Here is a 19,674-nt window from a genome sequence, read left to right as displayed (position 1 = left end):
TCCTGAGTTCAAGCCCCAGGACTGGCACAAAACAAACAGGCAGGCTTGACAAGTAGAAATCTGCTTATTCACGTTTAAACACAGCAATTACTATAATGACTTGCAGGACAAAGTCCAACTGCCTTAGGATGGGCCATAATGGAGTGCGTGACCATAGCTGGCCTCTTATCTATCATTACACTGGGTATTCCACAGGCCTCCCTTGCTGGGGTTTCAGGGGTGAGCTACTGGTACCTTATCCTCATAGGGTGTTTGTGGGTACTAGGGACCATTATGGAGCCAAAAGACATTTAAGAAACTGTAAAATTCAACCCACATTTGAATGGAGCATTGGATTGTCACTCTTATATCTTAATAGCAATTATGTGAACTGGGAACAAAATTTAAGAAGTGAAAGTGGACACAGAGGAAAAGCCAAGTGTCTCTCCTCTTTGTGTCCCCTTATTTCTCTCCAGCTCTGTCCCTAGACGTTCCTTTTGTCCTAGGGACAAAAGATGTTAAGGTTTTCTTGTTTTACCTTCCAGAGATCCATTGATGTTCTATTGATGTGCAAGCTGTTAGGTAACATTTTATCCATCTGTTTGTTTGTTTTTTTCTTTTGGTGCCAGTCCTGGGGCTTGAACTCAGGAGCAGGACACTGTCCCTGAGCTCTTACTGCTCAAGGCCAGTGCTCTACCATGTTGAGCCACAGCTCCATTTCCTGCTTTGGGGTAGTTACTTGAAGGTAAGAGTCTCATGGACGTTCTTGTCGAGGCTGGCTTTGAATTCTGATTCTCAGAGCTTAGCCTCCTGAGTAGCTAGGATTACAGGTGTGAGCCACTGGTTCCCAGAAACAGCTCCCTTCTTCCCTCAGCCCAAGGCTGCACTGAGCCCGTGGGGAGCCCACAGCTCCCAAGAGCTGCCCTCCTGCCCTGCTAACTGAGGGGCTATTAGAAGCTGAAATCACCATCTTTTTCAGCATGCAATTCCCCCAGGTAGCCCAGGGACCAAAGAAGCCCAAAGTTGCTATATTTTCTGCTCAGGAAGCATGAGAACTAAGTGGGTCCTTTCCTCACACATTCCCACAGAAGCTGCAACCTACTAAAAACTTTCTACATGCCCTTGTTCACACTATTGCATATAAAATGATAGAATTAAGATTTCTGTCAGATCTTGAGTGAAAAGAAGCATACGTGGAACATTTTTATTATCTGGTGGGTTTATAGCCTATTCATGGTTATATGAACTGAAAGTGTTAATATTATAAATCATTATATGAAAAGTTTATCTTTTTTTTTAATGGGCTTGAACTCGGGGTCTAGGTATTGCTCCTGTGCTTTTCTGCTGAATGTTAGGGCTCTACCACTTGAGCTACAGCCCCAGTTTTGGATTTTTATTGTTGATTAATTGGAGATAAGGGTGCCATAGACTTTTTCTGTCTGGATGGCTTTGAACCATGGCTCAGCCTCTGAATAGCTAGCTAAGCTTACAGGAGTGAGCTCCCGGCACCTGGGTACAGGTGATCCTTATGTTTAGCATGTGGTTTTAAGATTAGAGTCTCATTGTAAAGCATTTCAAATGAATGTTGTCCACTGTGACATTTTTAGAAGATTCTTCTTTAAAATCTTCTAGTAAAATACAGCTGGAACTTCTAAGACCACAATTGCGATGATCAAGATGGATATTAGGAGAGCCTGGAGCCAGGCGCTGGTTGTTCACACCTGTAATCCTAGCTTCTCAGGAGGCTGAGATCTGAGGATCGTGGTTCACAGGCAGCCTTGGCAGAAAAGTCTTTGAAACTCTTATCTCCAATTGACCACCAAACCGCCAGAAGTGGAGGTGTGCCTCCAGTGGTAGAGTGCTAGCCTTGAGCAAAACCAACACCCTACCCCCCAACTCAAGGATAACACCTAGGCCCTGAGTTCAAGCCCCAGGATCAGCACAAAAAAGTTGTATTTTTTTTATAGATTATAAATCATGTGTTGATACATGTGCACATATAGTAAAAGCATTAGAGGTAGATCACCTATCCCACAGAACTGCATAGTTGTTGGTTTTTGTTGTTGTTGTTGTTGTTGTTTTATTTATTTTTGGCCAGTCCTGGGCCTTGGACTCAGGGCCTGAGCATTGTCCCTGGCTTCTTTTTGTTCAAGGCTAGCACTCTGCCACTTGAGCCACAGCGCCACTTCTGGCCATTTTCTGTATATGTGGTGCTGGGGAATCGAACCCAGGGCCTCATGTATATGAGGCAGGCACTCTTGCCACTAGGCCATATCCCCAGCCCTGTTGTTGTTGTTTTTTGGCCAGTCCTGGGCCTTGAACTCAGGGCCTGAGCACTGTCCCTGGCTTCTTTTTGCTCAAGACTAGCACTCTGCCACTTGAGCCACAGCGCCACTTCTGGCCATTTTCTATGTATGTGGTGCAGAGGAATCGAACCCAGGGCTTCATGTATATGAGGCAAGCACTCTACCACTAGGCCATATTCCCAGCCCCATGCATATTTTTTGTCTGTTCAGAACATTTGAGGCATAATCTCTCGGCAAGTCTCTATAGGCACTTCCTCTCCATTCAGTCCAGCACATTTTCATTCATGTTATTGAGCTAGAAAACCCTCCACCAACCTCCCTGTGGCAACAGCCATTTTATTCTGTTCCTTTTTTCCTAAGAACTCAGTATTTCTAGACTCTGTGTATAAGTGGCTTTTGTGGTATTTGTTGTTTCGTGTCTGGCTTATTTCACATAGGATAATGTTTTCCAGGTTCCTCCATGTTGTTGCAAAGAAGAGAGGGTGAGTGTGTGTGTGTGTGTGTGTTTCTGTGTGTGTGTGCATGCGTGCAGAAGTGTGCGCGCATTTATTATTGTCTTTACTCATCCACTGGTGGACATGTAGATTGGTTACATATCTTGGCTACTGTGAATGAACATGGAATTGCTGCATCTCTTGGACATACTGATTTTATTTCCTTTGAACTTATACCCAATAGATCCATGGGATTTTCATTCTTCTTTCTTCATTTGACTGAGATGGGCATTCTTGTTATATTGTCCCGGCCTGTCTTGACTTCACAACCCTCCTGCATCTGCTTCCCGTGTTGTTGAGATTACGGTGCACCCAGTTTGGAGTTCTGGTGCTAATGTTGGAGGAATGTCTATATGGTTTCCCACAATGCTTTCACCATGGATTCTTCATTCCCCAGCCTTTCCAGCACTTGCTGCCTCTGTCCTTGATGGACAGGCGGCTTGAACTAAGGGCATTGTGCTCCACCATTTGAGCCACAGCATCATCCCTTTTTGCCCTGTTTTTCAGATAATGGTTGCAGTTTTGTCTGTGGATGGCTTCACCTTGGCCCTCCTCCCCTGTGCACATCAGGACAGGTAAGGGCCTAGAGCTGGGGTCTTGCTGAGTTTTTCTCAGGTTGAGCTTAAATGGTGATCTTTCCAACCTCTGCCTCCTGGGTAGCTGCGACTACAGGTTGGAGCCATACCTCCTGACACTCGTCTATTAATGTTATGGCCAAGGTTTCCTAATCAAGATGTCTGCAGCTTTTCTCTCCCCGCTGAGGTTGAGCTGGTCCCATATCTCCTATGCACGCTCCTCTCCCCAGAGGTTTGACTTGTCCTTCCCGTTGACAGACACTACGTGAACGGAAGACATCCTGTGCCTTCTCGAATTGGAATCAGGTGAGTTGCTCCTTAAATGGTCCTTCTCATTTCTCTGCTCAAAGGTTTTCTAGTTCACTTGGACAAGGCCATGCAGGAAGTGTCCACTTGTCTGTTGGGTGTGTGTATGTTTATGTGTTATGTGAGTGTATCCACACTTAGCAGGTGGAATCTGTGAGAATTGGCGTTCTGATGAAAGAAGAACACTTCTGCCTTATCTAACCCAGAGACACTAGGTCCCGGCATCCCATGTCTTCAAAAGAATATGGGAATGGTGCTTCAAATGGACACCCACTCTTTAGAGGTTTGTCAGCTGTGACTGTGGAGCTGTTGAGAATATGGCTGATTACACCACCCATGGTGGGTTAAAAACGGCCACAAAATCCAAGTGCCCAGTGGCTCACACTTGGAACCCCAGCTACTCAGGAGGCTGAGATTTGAGAATCAAAGTTCAAAGCTAGCCCAACCAGGAAAGTGTATGAGGCTCTTATCTTCAATTAACTACCAACATACAGAAGTGGAGCTGTGGTTCAAGTGGTAGAGTGCTAGCTAGCCTTGAGCAAAAAAGCTCAGGAACTGTGCTCAGGCCCCTGAGTTCAAGCCCCACAACACACACACACACACACACACACACACACACACATACACACACACAGGAAAATGGCTACAAACTCTGTGCAGTTCATTCCACTGGAGACAAAGTCTATTTCTTCAGTTCTAGATTCTGTACCAGTCTTGTGAATTGCTTTGACCAATAATACGGAAGAGCGGTGACCTCGTTCACTGTTCATACCCAGGCTCATGTGGCCTTCCTCCTCTCTGACTCGGCTTACCCCAGCCCTGCCCACTCCAGGCTTCGGGAATCATAGTATTTCCTGCTTCCTTCGTGTTTTGCACAGACTTGCCATCTCTATCGAAGACTCACAGAAGCCCCGCCCACTTGCTCACAGCTAGGACTAGACTGGAGATGTGCTCTGGGGGCACACTCCAGCCCCAGCGAAGGGAAGACTTACCTCTCTCCCCAGGCTTGCATAGAAATCATGGTGGAAGAAGTTAGTGTAGCTGTTACGGAAGGAAATGCATTGTTTATGTGTATGTGTATGAGGAAAAAAATAACCAGCACATGAAATGCATATTATTGTTTAGATTGCTAATTTCCTTTTAAAACAAGCTATTTAGTAAAAAGATCTGCAGCTTAAACAAACCAATCAAGTCAGTAATCGTAGAAAGTCGATGTGTTTAAATACAGGAACTTCTAGAAAATTCTGTTGTCAGGCAAACTGACTCAAATCCCACTTGGTGCATACACACACAATAACAAGTTTACTTTCCCTCCTGTCACCAAAAAGGACCATTCCTTTTTCAGTTTCAACAGCCCCTCTCTTCTTCTTTCTCTCTCGTTGACTTTCACTGCAATTGCTCACGGAAATCCAACAAGTGTTTGAAGCTTCCTTCACTGGCAGCAAGACGGAAATGATTGGAATATGCTACTTTTTCCTGGAGTCAGGAAACTGTGCTGAACTATCTTGCTCTCTCTCCTTGTATAATGCTGGGGTCTTGGTAGAATGCCTTCAACTACTTGCCTTTCACTTGTCTGTGTCCTCCGTTGTCTCTTCTGCCTTTTCCGTGTTGCATGCTTTCTGCACTTTGAGACCACTTCTCATCTTGGTGCTAAACTACATCCCATTGTTGTTTTTTTCCCCCCCTGTTGGATTTCTTAACTCTTCTAATATACTACTTTCTCCCAATTATTTTCTTATGTGTATGTGTGCACGTGTGTGTATGTGTGTGTGTGTGTGTGTGTGTGTGTGTGTGTGTTCCTGGGGCTTGAACACAGGGCCCCAGTGCTCTCCCTAAGATTTTTTTGCTCAAGACTACCACTTGAGCAACAGCCTCACTATTTGCTTTTTAGTAGCTTTATTGGAGATAAGAGTCTCACAAACTTTCTTTCCTGGCCTGGCTTCAAACCCTGGTCCTTAGATCTCAGCTTCCTGAGTAGCTAGAATTAAAAACATGAGCCATTTCTTTTTTTAAAACATATATTTTTATATCCTTTAAATGGGTATACAAAGGAGCAGCCATACACAAGACTCTTTTATTAGTAAATATTAGTTACACAGAATAATAGCTTGCTATAATGCATAGTAAATGCATACAATATACCTTGATCATATTTATCCTCCATCCCTCCCTTTGCTCACCTTGGGATCCCCTCTCTCTTTTCTACCATCCTCTTTCCTTTTCTACCATCTCCCCACCCACCACCCCAATTCTATTTGTGAGAAAAAAATGTGATACTTTTCTTTCTAAATCTGGCCATTCCCTTAACTTGATAATCTCCAGTACCACTGATTGTCCTGCAAAGACAGGATTTCATTCTTGTTTCTGGATGACTCCTATTCCGTTGTACTTTGCTTCATGTTTTCTTTATCCACTTGTCCCCTGTCAAGTACCTTGGCTGATTCCACATCTTGTCCATCAATAACAGTCCTGCAATAAGCATGGCAGCCAGCAGCCTCTGCCACATGCAGACTCTGAGATACATTTCTTTAGAGATACATTCAAGAGTGATAGGCCTGCATTATACTTAAGTTCTAGTTTTAGTTTCTTGGGGAATCTCCATAGTGATTTTCATAGCAACTGTACTAATGTACATGTTTATTAAATTACATTCTAAATTGCGTAATTCATTTTCTGCAATCACCATATGAGGGTCCCTTTTCCCTGAATTCTCACCGGCATTCATTGTTGTTTGCATCCCGGGTGATAGTCATTCTATCACCCTAATTTGATTTACATTTTCCTGATAGGCAAACATGTTGAACATTTTTTTCATATAAGTGTTGGACATTTTTACTTCTTTTCTTTTTTTTTTTTTGGTCAGTCGTGGGGCTTGAATGTTGGTCCTGGGCGCTTGTCTCTGAACTCCTCAGCTCAAGGCTAGCGCACTACCACTTGAGCCACTGCGCCACTTCCCATTTTTACTTCTTTTGAGATATCTTTTCAGTTTATTTACTTATTTATTAATACAATTACTTGTTCTGGGACTGTTAAAATTTTTGAGTTTGTTATATATTCGCGATAGTAGTTGTTGGATAAATAGTAAGCACAGTTTTTCTACCATTTTCTCTAGGGTCTTCACTCTGGTCATTGTTTCCATTGTGGTTCCAAAGCTATTTTTTTCTTTTTTTAGTAAATTCAATGCAAACTTCTTTTGTTTTTGTTTTTGGTGTTCTGCCTGAGCTATTGGAGTTGCAGTCAGAAAGTAATTCCCAGGCCTAGGTCATCAACTGTTTCACTGATGTTATCCTCTAGCACTTCTAAAACTTTAGGCTTTATATTGGGGTCTTTAATTCAGAAAGAGTTGACTTTTGTACCTAGTAGGAAAAAAGATTGAGTTTTAGACTGACTGTGGACATCCAAATTGCTCAGCATACTTGGAAAGAGATCATCTTTCACTAAGAGTGTGTGTGTGTGTGTGTGTGTGTGTGTGTGTGTGTGTGTGCCAGCCAATCCTAAGGTTTGAACTCAGCGTTTGGGTGCTGTCATTGAGCTCTACCACTTGAGCCACAGTTCCACTTCTGGCTTTTTTGGAGGTGGGGGGGGATAGTTTATTGTAGATGAAAATCTCATGGATTTTCCTGCCTGGGCTGGCCTCAACCATGATCCTCAGATCAGCAGCTAGGATTACAGGTGTGAGCAATGGGTGTCCACCTTCCCTTCACCTTTAAGCTCTCTGCCTTAATGCTTTCAACTCCCTGTGCCTTGGTTCTGATGATTTCATCTACTTGTCTTTATGTTCTCATGAATATTTTAAGTCTTTAACTACTGTTTCTCCTTTTCTTTGTTGTTTTCTTTAAAAAAAAAATCACCTCTCACCCATCAGCTTCACTGTCCATTTCAGTCTCTTCCACTACACTCTGCCTACTGTACCTATCTTGAAATGTACAACCAGAAATAAAAGGCTCATAAATGTGTATGGTGATGAAAAATCAAGATTCAGACACTGGAAATGCTTCTGATATTCTCTGTGCATTCAAGTCCTGTCTGATTTATATGACTTACTCCTTCAGGAACACCCATGCTCAAAACAAGCTACAAAATCCCAGCCTATTTCACACACAGTGAGACCAAAGGAAGACACTCTTAGGAGAAGAACACAAAGACACAATATCTATGTGCATTTGATCATACAAAATAATATCAGTGAACTTTGCAACTTGTGAGAGGTGACAGGAGGGAAAAACTGGGAGAGAGCAAGGGAAGGGGTGATGTTCTCCAAAAAGAAATGTACTCTTTATTTGGCTGATGTAACTGTAGCACCTGTATACATCACCTTTATAATAATAAAAAAATCAATCTTAGCCTGAAATTGATTGAGCTTAAGAGTTTCTTTAGTTCTAGAATGAAACTCTGTATGTAATGCTATTTATGTATCCCCCACATAGATTTTGGAAAGTTTTTCACAACAAATGAGTTTTCTATGTTTTGACAGATAAATAAATCAGTTCAAGTCTAGTGTTCCAAAAGTCAAACCTATTTGAATGTTCATTATCATTTATTTTCTTCCAATTGCAGAAAAATGTCTCTCCCCCAAATTTGTAGTCTCTTTGAAATCTGAATAATCTCAGGTTTTGACAGAGCCATGCAAGCTTGGGATTGGAAGTGAAATTGTACCGAGATAAACACATCAATAAAAGTGCATTGCTTTGGAAGTGTGAAGAAGTATTGGCAGGCACTGGTGGCTCACACCTGTAAGCCTCGCTGCTCAGGAGGCCGAGATTTGAGGATTGTGGCTCAAATCCTGCCCAGGTAGACAAAGTAGATTCTTATCTCCCATTAACTAGCAAGAAGCCGGAGGTGGGGGTAGAGGTGGATCAAGTGGTTATAGCACCGGGCTTGAGTGTAAAAGCTAAGCAGGAGCATGCTCTGCTATCAGCACTCATGTGGGCACGTGCACCCTTGCACACACACACACACATAGCAGGCAAGGAAGACAAAAAATGAAATTGCAAGCTCCTTTATTTAATTAGAGAGAAAATTATGCATAAGGGTTGAACTAGAAGAATGAAAGGGGATTGAGGACAGATAAATCTAAGCTTGCATAAGGAAAAATCTAATTTTTCCTTTATAACACCAATGGTTTTTAGAGTCACATCATCATATTCTATTGGTATGGAAACTGTTTTCTCCAAATGTTAATTTGATGATTCAATTACAATTTATTATCCAGAAAAAATAGTTCTGCTTCTCTTAAGTGACCCAAAATAATACAATTTTTTCTTCAAGGGATCATAACGGGAGTTGAGAAGTTATGGTCACAAAATGAGAACAATCCCTGTTTCTCATTATGATCCACATACAGATTTTGAATTTTATAGCATAGTGATTCATATTTGATCTTTGCTTATAGTGGAATCTGATTTGGCACAGTGAACTAAACATTAACACATTCCTTGCCTACACATGGCTTTTTAAAATGTTGAACTGGAACAGTATCCAATGTTAATTAGTTTAGTCCAATAAGTAACTTAATATATTTGATTCTGATAACACACACTAAAACTTAATCGGATTTAAAAATAATTCTATGCTATTGTAGTCTTACTTTCTCAAAGGGAAAAATTTATATACCAGACCACCAGGAAATCATTAAAAAGTGAATGAGTTAATGACAAGACTTGGCTCATTATTCATTTATCTAGTTGATTCTACACATCACATTTGTAAATGACAACCTGGATGCTTTTCCAAAAGGAGAGGGAGGACTGTAAAGACCTGAAGTTCAAATTTCTTCTCAGTAAGACATACAATGGGCTCCTTAATATGGGAATCTGCCATTGCTATTGGAGATAGCTTTTGTTGGAAACCACCCAGTTAGCAATGGGGAGAAAACATACAAAAAGATGGGCACTGGTGGCTCTTACCTGTAAGCCTAGCTACTCAGGAAGCTGAGATCTCAAGATTGCAGTTTGATGCCAGCTTGCACAGAAAGTCCATGGGATTCGTACCTCTAATTAAACAACAAAAAAGGCTGGAAGTGGAGTTCTCACTCAATTGGTAGAGTACCATCCTTGAGTAAAAAACCTAAGCAAGAAAGCATGAAGCCCTGAGTTCAAGCCAGAGTACTGGCACAAAACAAGTACACAAACAGGCCAAACAGTACCATGAGAGTGCCTTCCAGAAAATAACTGATTTCTAAGATGAAGAAGTTCTTTGTAATGTAAACTAAATCAGAGGCAAAGTGTGTAGTTGCACACTTACTTTGTAATCACTCTACCTCTGCTGTCTACACGGCTTTTGGTGGACAAGCCAATATGATAGATGTCCCCAGGAAATGATTCATACTGTGTAGATGACAATTTAAATGGTCTTCAAATACAAGAGAAGACTTGAGCGGCTGAGTTCATTTAAGCTACTTCTACCTCCCTCTGATTTGATCTTTGAAACTTGTGACCCGAGAGATTTGTGGCCAGAATTGATGAGTCGATGCACACTTGTGAAAACAGTCTGTGGGGATAGCTGTGCCAACAGAAAGGCTCTGAATCAAAAATCCATGGTAAAATCTCTCCTGAAAAATGCCCATTAACATGACTGTACTAAGGAGAGAAAAATGGACCTGTGAAACTAGCTGTTGGAATGCAGTCAAGCCACAACCCATTCCTGTCTGCACTGCTGAAGAGCCCAGGCTCTGGAGTCAGGAGGATGAAAACCGGAGCCCTGGGCTGGCCACAGGCCCCTAGGTGCCAGGTTTGAGAAATGCAAATAGTTACATCTTTAAATTGTTTTTTTATTTATTGTCAAAGTGATGTACAGAGGGGTTACAGTTTCATATGTAAGGTAGTGAGTACATTTCTTATCCAACTTGTTACCTCCTCCTTCATTTTTCTTCCACTTTCCCCCTTTCCCAGTCCCCCTCCCACTATTTGTTTACAGCATACAGTTTTGTAAGTATTGTGGTTGCATTGGTTGTCTTTTATCCTTTGTCTCTCCATTTTGATGTTCCCTTTCCCTTCCCTAGTTCTGATAAGTGTATATACAATACCAACAGTACCCAAATCAGTTACGGTGACATCAGAGGTCAAACCATAGGGAAGAAAAACAAAAGATAGTTATGTCTTTTTCACTAGCTATTCTAGGAATAAAGCAGATCAAATTTTTCAAAGGAGGAATAATTTATAGAAGGAAGCTTTATCAAAGCAAGTTTGGGTCAACCCTGACATTAATCATTTGGTCCCTCTAAAGGACCACATTTTGGTTTTACCTAATGATATGAAATGTTTTGAGAGAAACTGAATCTAGAAATAGGAAACTCTGTGTGTGTGTGTGTGTGTGTGTGTGTGTGTGTGTGTGTGTGTGTGTTTGAATCCTGGGGCTTGAACTCAGGGTCTAGACACTGTCCCTGAGCTCTTTTGCTTAAGACTAGTGCTCTACCACTTGAACCATAGGTCCATTTCCAACTTTTTGAGTAGTTAACTAGAGATAAAAATCTCAGAGCCATTCCTGCCCCATCTGGCTTTGAAACATGACCCTCAGATCTCAGCTTCCTGAATAGCTAGAATTACAGGCATCAGCCACTGGCTCCCAGCTAAGAAGTGAAAATCATTTCGCAGTAAAATAGCTTACAAACATTACAATAGTTGAATCTTGTCAACAATCCAATCAGGGATATAAGAAAGAAGAACTTTTGGAAACACCTTTCCAAAATCTACACAGCCCCGAAGTTAGGAAGCAGTGTAAGACCCTGGACCCAGGCTGTCTGGTAAAGAGAGGCCTGTGTTCTTCCTGGGACATCCGAGTCCCTTCCGATTTGTAACATTTAAAAAATAGCCAGGCTCTGTGTCTGTGTGGCCTGAAGGCTCATGGTATCACTGGCGTGAAATTAGCAGGAACTTGGCCAAGCTGTTCACATGAAAGACTTTCTCTTCTTCCACTGGGCCTCAAAAGCCAGAGGATGCAGAAAAGAAGGCGATCATTAAATGGATCCAAATTCTTGGAGAGGACTTATCACACATCCCAGATACCTGGCTATGTCAAAGCACACATCCCTCTCCTGGGTTCTTTCAACCTCCTGAATGTTCTCGACCTGCTCAGAAGCCCTCCCTCCTCTGGGTGGGGTGTCAGTCCTCTCAGGACAGGAGCTGCAGATTGTACTTCCCGTCCTTTGTGTGGGGGTGGATAGGCTGTGGGGTTCTAGAACAGCAACCCCCCTTGCAGATCTACCAGCTCTGACCACCAGAACTGTGTGGAATTCCCACAGGGTGAGATCCGAGGTGGTCTCTGTGCTAGAACAAGGACGTGGATTCTGAACAGACATCAAAATCGCTTGCACTTTTCTACCATGTAATTAATAATATCATATGGCAACTGATACAAAGAGGTTCTACAAGTAATGGGATGAATGGGCAGACTCAGTCTTTGAAGTGAAAAAAATAGGGACATTATGTAGGAGGGACCCATGTATTGGAGGCAAAAGAATATCTCTTTGACAAGTCACCCCAATGGCATTTGCTTATTGTTATTTCTATTTTGGTTCTACATCTTGCCAAGAGAACGAAGCCCAAGTTTCTCCAAACATGATGTCTGCAATCTGCTCAAGTGGTAGGTCAATTTTCCTCTCCTGTGAACTCCATTAGCAGGGTCCATCCGAGGTGAGCCATTCCCTCTGGGGCCTCTTAAATGTCCCCTGAAATTTCCTTCCTGGAACCTGTCCTGGGTAAAGCTCCCTGCCCACCCAAGCCTTTCCCCGAGCAGTTGTATCCTCTAATTCTGACAGCTCCCTTGGCAGTTTGCATTTGGTGTTGGAGCATCCTTGTGGAGCATGTTTGAATGCCGGCAAACCTGTCGCTGCCAGGCTATATGCTCTCTGAGGGTAAGGGAACATCTGTCTTTTTAATAATACATCTTCGGGGTCTGAAAGGGAATAGATACTTAATGCATATTTATCACATGTCAAAAGGAAGGGAAGAAAATATGTCAGATCTCATTTTACAGAATTCTCCTGGGCAAATGTTACCCTTTAGATTTCTTTGCACAATTCTCTGCCTTGAAATAGTGAGAATTTACCTATTTTTTCCCAATGTATTAAATTAATCTTTGGGAAACCATGCAAATTGTGTTTGAGGTTTTTAGCAATATTTTAATCTTTTTTCTTTAATCCAGTTTTTTTTTTTGTAAAATAAGGGAAATTCTCATAGAAATTAAATGTATTTAAATGTAACGATATAAAAACCATTCTACTCCAACAAACCAAGACTCAGGAAAATATGCTCCTATTATCCACATGTTTCAAATTAGGTGGTTTTCTAGAGTAAAGGTTAATTTTGTAAGAGCCTCTATTGTGTTAAAGTCCATGTTTGTCTATACTTTTAATGCCCCTTTCATAGCATTTGTATCTCTGTTTAAATACTACTTCCCTATGCCCCCTTTCTTTATGCAGTACTGAGGTTTAAACTTAGGACTCTACTCTTTCTCGTTTGCTTCAGTACAGCCAACCCATGTCTCTGGCACCATGTTCCACTGGTAATTTTCAGGATAAGAATTCCTCTGCATCTGAGCATGTTCCTGTGTCTAAAACCTGTCCACTTTCAGGCCTCTCATCATCTTGATCCACAGACAAATGCCACTGTGTCCAGATATTTCTGTGCAGACAGTCTTGTGGGCTTTGCTGTGTAAGTTGACTGACTTGGCGCCAAGATCCTTCCCCATTTGCACCCTTCCAAGTGACACCTGTGCTCAGCTAGTATAATTTGTAAAATGCTAGGAATGGCACCCAAGGCCTCATACATGCTGGGCAGGCACTCTAACACTTCCCTGTATTCCCATCTCGGAATGGTACATTTTTCTTTGGTCTCTGATGCCCTCCGCCCCCACCCTCTTCTCCTGGAGTCACACAGAAACACGTTATTCTTCCCTGTTACATGGCAAACGTCAATTCTCCACTAAACAGTAGGTTCCTCAAGACCCAGGCCTCACTTGTGCTTCCATTCCCAGAGCTACCACACTGCCCGGTCTGTAGAAGGTGCTCAGCCACCAGTTCTTAGACAACTAAACACCTACGGGGGAGTGTAAGGTGTGGCCCTACTAGGACTTGATCTTCTTACCATTCACATTGTTGCACATGTAAGAGTCATCCAATTAGAGGTCATTGCTGATTTTGAAGGGACCTGAGAGCAGGGCTTCATGAGCTGTGTGACAACCCCAGCATGGCGAGAGCAGGGGGCAGGAAAGGGATTGGAAGGAAACGCATAGACATGAGAGTGCTCGAGGCCTGCACAGCACAGCCAGGGCTGTATTCATGTTTCAGCAAGCTCCAGTACCTGCAGGATGGTTTCCATCCGTTCTTCTGTCCCATTTGCCAAGGGAAGATGTCGGCTGTACCATACTGCAGAACTCGTTCTTATAGAAGGGAAGACTTGCATTTGGGACAATGAAAAATGTATTCTATATGGAAAGCAATCTAATAGCAAAGTGTCATGATGAGCCCTTAAGATCTTTGGCTCTATTTTTTTTTCTTTTTTTAATTGTCAAAGTGATGTACAGAGGGGATCTTTTGCTCTATTTTTATGACTTGATTTGTTGCTTCTGATAGAGATCCCTGGGACCACTCTGGAGTCTTAAAATAACAGAGAATCCCAAACAGCTCTAGTTGGCATGGATTATTTCTATTAATCATATCATAAATCAATATTTATTAGTTGATTGCCAAATAATTATAGCAAACTAAGAGTACATGTTAATAAATATCAGCATTCTCTGAAAAATGACTGTGTATTCAAGAGAAAATAATGTAGTGAGAAAAATATCTGTTTCACTTTTTAAAAAATCCCTTTAATGGCTGGCTTAATGGAACACAGCTGGACCCCTGTATCATTTCTGCATTCAATCTGTCGCAATTTGTTGTTGTGCTTGAAGTAAGTGAGGAAATTCCAGTTTCACATAGATATATAGTTGGAAAATGGAGATGTATTTTAAACAACCTTTTCAAATAGTTCTGGGAATTACTCTCCTCCAACATGACACCAAAACGTAACAAGTGGTTGTTTCTTAAATCTTATCATCACAATGAGAAATATGAAACCACATCAGTTAGCTGTTCATACTGTATTGCATTAAAATCCATTGCTGTATTTTTCACTCTGCATACACGACTTTATAATGTTCATTATTACTCACTTGGAAAATATGGAGTTCCCTGTGTTATGTAAATCTCCTAATGTTGATGCATTTCATTGTATGATGTCTAAAACCACATTAATGGAGATGATTGCAATCTTATTAGAAAAGACTTTAAGCCCTGGAAAACTGTCAAGCTTGTGGTGGCAGATGCCTGTGCTCTCAGATCTACTTAGAATGCTTCGCCAAAAAGAAATATTGCAATAAATATTTATAGGAACTATAAATATTGTTTACCTTGAAGTAAAAATGCCACTATATACATGGGGGGGGGGAAGTTGGCCAATATATGAATCAGAATAAACTGGTTTGTTTGTTAGTTGTTCTTGCAAGTAAAAATCGATTCCATGAAGAAAAATAAAAGCCGCTAGATCAGGTCACAACTCAATTATCCACGAGTTTTAGTTCAGGACAAACACTGTACATACTCTGGGTACAGCAGAAGAATTTTACGTGTGTTTCTTATTTTGCCACACACAATATTAAAGAGACATGGTCAAGGGCTGGAATTTAATTAGATGAGTAATTTTTATTGCTTCATCAAAGGCATTCTTAAGTGGAACTGACATTTGTGGCAGTAAAACATAGAAGAACTTGGAGGGTGGCTGAGAGCCACTGCCTTAATCAGACAGAGGTGCTAGCAAATTTCCCCACCATCTCATTACTGAAAATGCCATCATAGTAAAAACAAAAGAGTCAATGAATACTTTAGAATAACTTTCTTGTCTGGGCTAGCTTTGAACCATGATCCTCAGATCTCAGGTTCTTGAGTAGCTAGGATTACAGGCATGACCCATTGGCACCTGGCTTCTTTGTGTTTGAAAAATACTGATGCTCGGAGGACTTCTATGCTATAGCAAATAGCTGTCAGAGACTACAATTAAATATGTTTGTCTGGCTAAATACTACATGTTCTTCCTGATGACACATAGACATATCTCTCAAAACACCCAGAAATATAATGTAGAATAATAATATATATTGTTATATTATATTATTTCATTATATTATAGATAAGATATATTATATTATATATACATTATATTATATACACATTATATTATAATTAAAATATGTACATATATTATATGTATATGTGTGTAATCTATACATATATTATAGTTCTAATAAATATGCATTATATTATATCATGATATAATATACTAAATATGGTATATAATAATTATATAATATATGATATTAGTATATTATATTTATATATAATATATGACATGTAATAATATAATAAAATATATTAAAATATATCATAATATATATCATGATATATAATATACATTATTATATGTGATATGATATATATGCAATTTGACTGGTTTCACAAGTAGCTTGATTTTATTTTTAGACTACAGATGACAGTGATATATACAGATGGACTCAGGTCCTTAATAATCTGAATGGATGAGAAGTGACTTTATGGTTATTAGCATTCAGCTTTTCCTAATGGCATTTTAAAGCCAGGCTCTGGTCACTAATTATTTCAGCTCCTCCTTCATGCTGTGACATTTTGGGGTACAGACACTGCTTCCCCACTGTGCCGAGGAGGGAGATGACCTTAGAGACCAGAACTGTTTTCTCTGCAGCACCATTTCCCACACAGCCTCTCCCATCTCCTTTTCCTCAGGACAGACTGCGTGACTCACCTTAGAAAATCCAACAAAACCACTTTCCTCCCTAATTCTCTCTTCCTCCTCATGGCCAGCAGAGCCCTTTGTCTCCGTCCTCATAGTCCTTCCTCCCCTCCTGATCCTCCTCTTATCTGGGTCCTTCATACAACAGGAACCATGATCGGGGGGCAGGATTGCTGGCACATCTTGTGATGTTCCTTTCTAGTCCTATCTTCTTGACCCATCTACCTTCTATCTAGGTCACTGACCCTGCCCTCTTCTGGCTTCAAGGCCATCAATCTGCTCATCCTTTGTTCTATTCCTTCTTTCTGGTCTCCCTCTCTCTCTTTGACCAGGTCCTCTCCCTTTCTCCATGCCCACAACCTTGTCCTACTGTCTTCCATCCCTTCCATCCTTGTCTCCTTCTTGGCTGCATTCTTCCTCTTCCTGGATTTGCTAAACATCTGAGTGAGAATGACTCCTGATGAATCTTTCAGGCTGACTTTGTCTCCGCAGGAACTCTCCTTCGCCCTCCTCCACAGGGCTGCACTCAGGATCCAGGAGATCCAGTCCAACGCCTGCAAGACAAAAACTCAGATTCCTTCAAAATTGCCCCTTCTCTGCATGTTGTTCTCTTGGCTTGTGGAACCATTGCCTGCCTGGTCCCAGACAGAAAAATGGAAATCAGTTTAGATGACTTCTCCTCCTCCTTCTCCTCCCACCCACTCCACATTCCAGCAAGTGTTGAGCCTTCTCTAGTCACGTTTCTAGATGTCTCTGGCCTTCCACATGACACTTCTGCTGCCTTTCCCCATTGAGATCAAATCACACACACACACACACACACACACACACACACACACACAGAATTGTTCTTTGATATCACTGTAAAATATACCAGAGGTAGAGTTAACAGAGATGAAGTGTGTGTGTGTGTGTGCATATGGGCCAGTGCTGGAGCTTGAACTCATGCCCTCCTGTGGCCTTTTCACTCAAAGCTAGCACTCTACCATTTGATTTGAGCTTCCTCTTCTGACGTGTGTGTGTGTGTGTGTGTGTGTGTGTGTGTGTGTGTGTGTGCCACTGGCAGTCCTGGGTCTTGAGCTGGGGCTGCCCCTGAGCTTTTTTGCTTAAGGCTAACACTCTACCACTGAGTCAAAGCTCTACTATTTTGGTAGTTAACGGGAGATAAGAATCTCATGACTTTCCTGCTTGGCTGGCCTGGAGCTATGATTCTCAGTCCTCAGCCTCCTGAGTAGCTAGGATTACAGATGTGAGCCACGGTGCCCAGCTACTTTTGGCTTTTGGATGATTAGTTGGAGGTAAGAGTTTTGAAGGTCTGTCTGCCTGGGCTGGCTTCAAATCAAGATCCTCACTCAGATCTTGGCCTTTTGAGTAGCTAGGAGCATAGGCATGAGCCACCAAGGACTGGGCAGAGAAAATTTTCTAAAACACATCTACAGTGGCATTGGACAGGAGTGTCAGACCTTTCCTTCTTAAAATTTCAAATGATTTCTCCAGCACTGGATCTGAAATGAAACGGGGCCCCGGCCTTCCTCGAAGCTTCACCTGAAATCATTTCCTGATGCCCAGGACACTGCGTGCACTTTGATATTTTCCTTACCTCCTCACTTAGAAGAAGGTAACTGAATGGTTGCGGGATGCCCTTCCTCACCCCAGGCCTTGTTTTGAAGAGCCAGACTTTGAAGTCAGGCCCCACTTTACTACGCGAACCCCACTTTACCACGTGAACCTGAGATAAGCAGGCCCTGTGAGCAAACCCAGGATAAGCTTATTATGGCCCAGCCTGTCGAGAACTCTAACCGCTGGGAATGCTTAACTCTAACTGCCCCCAGAGTGCCTTGAGACAATCAGATTTCTACCTGTGTCCTAATCTTGCTTGCTTGAACACCTGACAGCTGTAACTTTGTTTTTTGCCTTTATAAACCCTGTGCAATCGCAGCTCGGGAATTCCTCCTAACCTCTGCTGTGTCGGTGGGTAGGACGAGGCCCGAGTTGCAGCCCGCCTGAATAAAGCCTTGCTTTTGCATTTCGGAATGTCTGAGTCTCGGTGGTGTTCTTGGTGGTCGTTTTGCGACTTGGCATAATAGTTTTCCTGGCTTTGTCTTCCTTATTCTCCAGATGTCTACATGGAAGTCTCTACTCAGCATCTTTTGGAAGGTACTAAGTTACCACGTACTGGATTCATGATGGTGCTAACCACATTTTCATTTCTTCCCACCTTTCCTGAGACTCTGGCCATGCTCTGAGCTCCTTAGAGGCAAACACCATTCACGTCTTACTTCTCAGCCTTGGCATCTGAGACAGACCTGGCACACAGAAGGAAGCTCCTAAGTGTTTTTTTAATAAACACTTGCACGGGCAGCCTTGGGCCAGTCTCCACAGTGCAGATGCTGTTTCTCTCCATCTCCTGAGCTGAGGGTCAGGGCTCTGCTCTCCTCAGCCACCCAAGAAGCTGCCTTGAACACACAGGCATTTAATAACAAGGGCCTAAGAAATATTTTTTTGGTGTGGGGAAGGGACTTGAACTCAGAGCCCAGGCACTATGGCTGACCTCTTTTGCTCTTGGCTGGTGCTCTATCACTTGAGCCACTGCTCCACTTTTGGCTTCTTACTTGTTTATTAGAGACGAGTCTCTAGAACTCGTCTGCTGGGGCTGGCTTTGATGTTTTGTTTTTTTTTTTTTATTTTCGTCAGTAACGGGGCTTGAACTTGGGACCTGGGCACTGTCCCTGAGCTCTTTTGCTCAAGACCAGCTCTCTACCACTTTGAGCCACAGCGCCATTTAACCGGGGCTGGCTTTGAACTGTGATCCCCAAATCGTCACTTTGTGAATAGCTAGGATTACAGGAGTGAATGAGCTATGGGTACCCTTGCAAGATCATAAGGCTCTCAGTAAGACTAATTTGCACCTTAGTTATCCTCCTCCAAGTGGCATTTTTTTTCATGCTCACATTATTGGTGCTCTATCTTACTAAATACTGTACAGTTTATTATTAGAACTTAACACTAGAAATTGGAGTTTTAAAAATACAGGTTTGCTAGAAACTAGGTTCATAACTGCAAAAATGAGATCACTAAATCACAGAGTGCTTTGTTGTTTTTAAGGATTTCCTAGCTCTGGCCAGGTTGCTAATTAGGTAGCTTCTTATCATCAGGATCAAGCAGCCATGGTGGCTTCAGGGACTCTTGCTTGGGCTGGCCCGCCCCAGTC

The sequence above is a fragment of the Perognathus longimembris genome, chromosome 24 (assembly GCF_023159225.1).
Source record: "Perognathus longimembris pacificus isolate PPM17 chromosome 24, ASM2315922v1, whole genome shotgun sequence".
NCBI lineage: Eukaryota > Metazoa > Chordata > Mammalia > Rodentia > Heteromyidae > Perognathus > Perognathus longimembris.
This window is presented reverse-complemented; position numbering follows the sequence as displayed.